Source organism: Octodon degus, unplaced genomic scaffold, assembly GCF_000260255.1.
Source record: "Octodon degus isolate 3935 unplaced genomic scaffold, OctDeg1.0 scaffold00254, whole genome shotgun sequence".
Lineage (NCBI taxonomy): Eukaryota > Metazoa > Chordata > Mammalia > Rodentia > Octodontidae > Octodon > Octodon degus.
In genome coordinates this window covers 1,227,475-1,234,749 of record NW_004524830.1, presented here as the reverse complement: position 1 = coordinate 1,234,749, position 7,275 = coordinate 1,227,475, and the positions used below count along the sequence as shown (strand labels likewise).

At 46.1% G+C, this 7,275-nt stretch overlaps 1 non-coding gene across 1 annotated transcript; it reads left to right on the top strand.

Annotated features, from left to right (window-relative positions):
• The first annotated feature begins 6,399 nt into the window (after nt 1–6,399).
• Nucleotides 6,400–6,528, top strand: LOC111814000. Its single transcript, XR_002819097.1, has one exon. It is a non-coding gene; the product is annotated as a small nucleolar RNA SNORA11 (small nucleolar RNA).
• Nucleotides 6,529–7,275: the final 747 nt, after the last annotated feature.

Below are 7,275 nucleotides of genomic sequence, written 5' to 3'. Positions count from 1 at the left end.
ACGTTAGTCTGTGTTTGCCTACCTGATCATATCTTCCACTTGCTTGTTTGTACATTCAGTCCTTCTTTAGTTTTATTTTTTAATAAAGTTGAATAAAACCTAAGCATGAGTATTGCTTGGCCTCAATTCTGTTTTAATATTGTAGTCCAGGTTTTCTTGGGCTTTGAAAGCCATATTGGTCTTCTGCCTTAGGTCTCTGAAGGAAGAGGTTAGAGGAGCTGTTCTGTGAGTGGCTGAGGAGAATCCAAAAGCCATTTATCTTAGGATTTAGGTCTTAAAAATCCCCCAAGACCCAGAAGCTGCTGGCCTGGCCTGATCCCTGCTCTGTCACACTAACGGGAGATGGTGAACACTTCAAGAGGCAGGACCTTGTTGGGAGAGGGAGTACCTGCCCTGAAGACCCTGGGAACCAGCCCCTTTGCTTTCTGGATGCCATGAGGTAAGTAGCTGTGCGCTGCAGCACTCTCCTGCCCTACTGTGCTGCCTCCTCGGGCTCAAAAGCAACAGGGCCAACTAGTCATGAATGAGAACCTCTGAAGCTGAACCACGAGAACCCTGCAGAGCCAATCATGAGGTGCTTTGTGGTGGCATCAGCAGGCCGACTCTGGTGTCTCCCTAGGGAACTTGGTTTGCAGTTGCAGTCTCTGCTACCCGAGAGAAGTGCATCTCCCTGTGGAGCAGAGCTGCCCACCTCCAGCTGGGCCCTCTGGGTAAGCTGCCCTAGACTGGGATGCTGGGGATCAGACTGCTGCTTCCCTTCCCCGGGGCTGACAGGTCTGCAGCTGTGTCATGTCCCACTCTCCCCTCTGGTATGTGCCACCAGGAGTCTGAAGGCCCCGCAGATACTGATGTGAACACTCGTATCTCTGATTGTCTTTGTGTGGCTTGCTTCCCTGATACTAAGGGAGGCAATCCTTCCCCGATACTCAGGAGCCTCGCAAGCTGCTTCCCTCACGGGTAAGCAGATGTGGTTCATGCCTTCATGCAGCTTCCAGTTGTAAGACGCTGGGGGAGGGAGACCAGCACGAGAAGAAAATCTCTTCAGTTGTGCTGTGAAGAGGGAAAGCAAAGCTGTGGAGGAAGTGAAACAGTTGCAGGCGGAGACTACTGAGGAGGTGGCTTGTGAAAAGATGAAAATGAGCTGGGGCTGTAGCAGCTGTGGTAGAGCAGAGCTTAGCATATTTGAGGCCCTAGGTTCATTCCCAAGCATTAAAAGACATGGGGGGGTGGGGCTGGGGAGATGGCTCAGTAGGATAAGCGCTTGACTGACAAACGCAAGGATCTGAGTTCAATCCCCGGTTCTGCCAAAAAAAATAAAAGACATGGGGGAAGAGGGGGTGGTGTTGAGACAGTGTCACTAGATAGTCCAGGCCAATCTTTTTTTAAAAATTGTACTGAAATACGTTTATCAGTACATGTGTATAATACATAATGTTTATGTTCCTCGTGGGAAGTTGGTACCTGTACATGATATACCTTAGACCTTTGTGTCATGTCCTTGCCTGTCCTCCCTTGCCCTTGTCCATGCCTCGATCCCTTTCCTTTTCTTTGTGCATACTTTCTATATGTAATGTTTACATTCCTTGTGTGGATTAGTCTTATTTGTTTTTTTGGTGCCGAGGACTGTACCCAGGGCTTCAAGCTTGCTAGGCAAGCATTCTAGTGCTAAGCCAAATCCCCAGCCCCCTGTGTGGATTATTCTTGGATGTCAAAGAATTAATCTTATGACAGAGTAGAGTAGTGGTTACCAGAGCTGAGGCATGACATAAGGGAGAAGAGGGGGACAGGATGTGTAGTGGCCACAGGGTACAGTTGGATAAGCAGAGTGAGTGAATGTTTTAGAGCACAGGAAGATAACTCTGGCTGGTGACAATGAAGTTAACTGGGGCTGGTGTCGACGAATTTCATTACTTAAAATAGCTAGAAGGGAAAACGTTGAGTATTCCCAACACCCGGAAACTATATATCTATTGAAGTCCTGGTATGTTTTTACAAAGAAAATCTTTTCAAAACCATTCCATCCAGGCGCGGCCCTCCCCACCGGAACGCCCACGTGAGCGGATCATGTGGCCCGAGTTGACAGCGGGCTCGCTGGAGCGCGGGTGCAGCCAGGTCGTGAGGCGGAGCTGGTCACTGTGGAGCGAGCGCCTGTTAGTCGGCGCCGCACTTGATGAAGAAGACGCGGCCGTCGCGGCACACGCCGTAGGACCGGTGCTCAGGCATGCACAAGGCCCTGGCTTCATCCCTAATGCTACCAAGAAAAGAAGGAGAAGGAAAGGAAGGAAATGAAGGGAGAGATGAAGAAGAGGGGGAACTGGGAGAGGAAGGAGGAAACAGTACCAATATCGAAGAGTGGTGAACATAACCAGGGATTGAAGTCAGGCCCTTGTGCTTGCCACGGAAGCGCTTATTCTACTGAGCCATCTCCCTGACCCCTATACACCAGATTTTGAAGATTTGGCATGAAGCAAAAAATAAAGTATCTTTGAGAATACCTTTACTTGTTGAAGTAATATTCTGCATTATTGGGTATGTAAAGCTTATTAAAATTGTGGTTATTGCAAATTTAAAAAAACAAAACAAAACCATTCCATCCATTGACCTGTTTTTTAATCACACCATATTCTGAAAGAATTATCAAACCTTGCTCAAATTGCCCCTGGATGGATAGACATTTAGATGGTCCTAATATTATGCTCTTCTTATGAATATGTTTCTGCATAACTCATTATCCCAAATGTCTTTGGAAAACAATTTCAAAGAAACGAAAGACCTGGCTCAAAACTTATGTGTGTAAATTGGATAAATTAACTCCCCAAAAGTCAACACTGAATAACCTCAACAGTAAAGACTATGAACAATTTTGCAAGACACATGGGAGGCTGAGGCAGAGGAGTCCAGGCCAGCCTTTAACTGTGGTGATCCCCCTGCCTCAGCCTCCTGAGTTCTGGGAGTACAGGTTTATCCCACCATGGCTTGAGAAGAGACCTTTAGGAGTAGAATGAGCTGGCCAGAAGACAACCAGAGTGGCTTAATAAGGGGTGTGGCAAGAACTAGGCTGGTTTCACGGAGAGCAAATTTGTCAAGCAATGGCCGTGACTCATCCTCATGTCAGACACTGACAAAAGGATGTACAAAAGGTGATACAGGGCTACAGGATAAATTCTGAGAGTACTTGGCTGACCTTATCAGATACAAAAGTTACATTTCTGGGTATATATGTCTTGCTATATCTTGGTCTTAACCATCCAGTAGAAAAGTATAAAAATGAGGTATATAAAGTAAATCCATATTAATACGATGAGCTGTAAAAGGCTCAAGTCAATAACTTCTGAGGATAACCCACTAATATTATAGACTGCTAGACAGTGTTAGATTGTTTAGTTGAATTCAAACACTTATAGTATTTAGATGCCAATAGAATATTCACCTCTGACAGGACAAAAAAATAAATAAAAATTAAAAAAAAAAAAAAAAAAAAAAAAAAGAACTAGGCTGGGTGAGAAGGGCCTCCCCAGTGTGGGAAGCTTTTTGGGGCCTATGCATATCACAGGCAGAGCTGTCTGGCTGCTGGAAGGAAAAGAGGAAGGGTTGAGACAGGTGGTGGAGGGTGGAAATGGGTAAGAGGACACGTACATTGTAGGTGGAGCAGACAAAATTAATGATGGTAAGAGGGAGTGTGGGGAAAGGAAACCACAGCTGCTGACCAAGTTGCTGATTTGAGAAATGGGCTGAGGTTTTGTGGGAGAAACCAAGAGCTTCCTTGGAGTCAAGTCTGCTGGAATTGCCTAATAGATATCCAAGAGCATCACTGGTTGTTGCAGCTCTGCCGGGTCACTCAGTGTGGGCCCGACGCATGATGTGATCAGGCAGTTGTCCCCGCGAGACAGAGGCCATCACGCAGCAGGGAACATAAAGACATGGTGGCTGGGACACAAGTGTCATCATCTGAGCCAGCAGAAGATGCTCAGGAGTGGGGAAAGGTGAGGACAAAGTGGAAGGTGCTTGGAGCACTAGCCAGAAGAACGTCCCAGGCTAAGGGCCTCTGTCAGGAGCAGAAGTGCCAGGTGCAGGGCAACATGACCTTCAGTCTTGGGAGGAGCTGCCAGGCGGAGTCCCCATCCCAGCGCCTGTAGAAACAGTTCTCTCTGGTTCCCGCCACCTTAGTGGGTTGTGGCAAGGATTCTCACTGTGGTTGTGACCCACACTTTTCTGGTGGTCAGTGAAACTGAGCATCTTTCCTTGTGTTTATTGGCCATTTGTGGGTCTTTGCAATAGTAATATTCAGGTCTTTGTACATTTTCCAAACTGGGCTAGCTTTTTATTATTGACTTGTAAGAATTCACTATAGGGGCAGCCAGATAAAACTCAGCAGATTAAAGCACTTGCTTAGGTGAACACAGGGATGGGGGTTCAATCCCAGGCTCTACATGCCATGCTGGCCCCACCCCCAGGGCGCGCTGAGACTGTGAACGAGACTGGGCGTGGTAGCACATGCCTGTCTTAGCAGGCAGGGAGGCTGAAAATAGGAGGATCACTATGAGTCTGATCTGTGTAGTGAGATCCTGTAGACCTTGTACTAAATACATTAAAAAAAAATTATTGTATACTCTAGAATATATTATACTCTAGACATAAGTCCCCTAATCAGATAAGTGTGATTTGTAGATCTTTGGGTTGTTTTCATTTTCTCATTATCTTCACTTCCTTGATGCTAACTTTCTGTTTTTGAGACAGAGTCTCACCCTACTGGCCTTGGCCTCACTATACAGTCCAGGCTGGCTTCACTCAGGTGATCCTCCTACCTCAGCCTCCCAAGTGCTGCTATTGTAGGTGTGCGCCAACACACTGAGCTTGATGGTGACTTAAAAGTACAAAGAGTTTTTAATTTTCTTGATCTCCACCTGTTATGGTTTGTGTATAGGTGCCCCCCTCCCCCAAGCCTCACGCAGTTGGGGCGGCCTCTGGAGTTTGTGATTGATTACTGTGGGTGTGGATGCTGCACCTGCCCTGGGGCAGGTAATTTGCATTTCAGAGTAAGGAAGGAAGAGAAGTTAGCTGCTTGAGCTGCTGCTGCTACTCTTTTGCGCTTTTGCTCTTTGCCACCACCATAAAAGGTTGCTTTCTGCTGTGTGCTGCTCTGCCTTGGACCCAGCTGAATATGGACTAAAACCTCCAGTAACTGTGAGCTAAATAAACCTTACCTCCCTTCATTTTGGATGTCGGGTATTTGTCCCAGCAATGAGAGAAGAGTAACTAAGACAGAATTTGGTACCAGAGAAGTGGGGTCGTTGCTGTGGTTAAACCTGACCATGTGGATTACAAGCTTTTAGGAATGGCTTATGGGAAGATATAGGAAAGGTTTAGAGATGTTGCCCACAAGTGAAGCGCTGAAACAGCTTCAGCTGCTCTGTTTGGGAGATTCTGGTCAGAGCTTGGAAGACCAGAAGGCTGATAGAAAACTGGCTTGTAAAGACCAGGCTGGGAAGTTTTCTGCTGGGCAGAAGGACTGCATTGGCTGTTGGGCTCCGGACAATGTCTGTTACGGCTTGGCAGGAGCTTTGTCTGAATTTTGCTCATGTCCAGAGACTGAGTTTAAGCATGGTGGACTGATCAGTCTGGCAAAAGATATTTCAAAGCAGCCAAATACTGGGGCAGTGGCATGGTTGTTACTGGGGGCTTTTAGCCAGATTTATGTTGAGAATGAAGAGCAAGGAGTCCAGAAGAATGGTTTAAAATGCTGTGAGTTTGGCCAGAAAGGAAGCTCTAATAAAGCTGTGGACTGCAAAGATGAAGCCCAGAGGATCTCCACTGGCTGGGAAAGAACCTGAGAATGAAAAAGATGTCCTGAGGGCATCACAGGAGATAGCAGGTCTCCACCCTTTGCAGCTTCAGAACTGCAAAGGTTAGGGACTTGGCCTTGAGGGGAAAGCCACAGAGCCTGTTGTTCCATAATGGCGGCATGGAGAATTTGTTCCTGGGATCGCAATCCCTACAGCCAAGAGAGAAGGAAGCCCGCTCACTGCTCCATCTGGCAGCAGACCTTGGCATCATCCACATGGTGATGGTTTTACACACATTCAGAATGCAGGAGTTCTGAGGTTAAGAAGGCTTCCACCTCAATTTCAGACGGTCTGGGAGGCCAGGCAGTGTGCCACTGAGGGGGCAGTGTTTGAAGCTCTGAGCATTTGTCCCAGCAAGGAGAGAAGAGTAACTAAGACACTACCTCATATATTTCTTTTGTTACTTATGCTTTTGGTGTCTCGAAACACTGCCAGAATCAACTCTTATGAAGATATCCTTCTGTATTCTCTTCTAATAGTTTTATGGTGTTAGGTCTTACACTTAAATCTGTGCTCCATTTGGAGTTAATGTTGTTCCATTCACTATTCAGTAGAGTGGGTGTGCTCAGAGCAGGTGGCCTGAAGAATGGCTTCTCTGTTTACAACACACCCAACAGGAATTTAGGGTCACTGTGACAAGGGGCACAACACTTGTGACTTCCCTGTGAGCAAAGGTCCCACACATGTACTCCATACACTTCCACATGGCTTCTGGACAGCGCCAATGTGACAAGGCTCTGCAGCATTTAGTGAGGGAGGTAGGCATTGTCCACTGATCCATGGTGATCCATAGAAGTCCTAGAAGTAAAGACTGAATTTCTATTTTCTTTTTTAATTTTTTTTTTATTTTAACATTTATTGTGTGTGTGTGTGTGTATGTGTGTGGCCAGCTCAGCCCACCAGGGGGCGCGGCTGGCTGGCATTTGGTGCTGGAGGATTGAACTGCGGTCCCTGTGCTTTGCTAAGCTTGTTCCAAGTAGGTGCTTTAGACCACTGAGCCATCTCTCCAGCCCTCTATTTTCAATAAATTAAAAATAATAACAAATAAAAATAATTCTTCTTTCCAACACTGGTTTCTCTTGACAAGTCAATGCTAAGTTCAATTATATCTTCTTCTTTTTTTTTTTGCGGAACTGGGGATTGAACTCAGGCCCTTGTGCTTGCCAGAGAAGCGCTTATTTCACTGAGCCAGCTCCCCAGCCCCATGTTCTTCAGATGTCTTGCCAAACATACCTTTTCTCTTCTGAATGCATAGAATAAAAGTAGCAGCTTTTTCTAATACTCAGGTAATCTTATGACCTTAAAACAAGTCCTACTTACCATGATATGTTCGTATTTTGAAAACATTGGTATAACCCCTTTGCAAAATCTGTGTGTTTTTGCCTAGACTGGCTTAGGGTTTTTCTATTTGTGTTCTTAGTAGTTATTATAT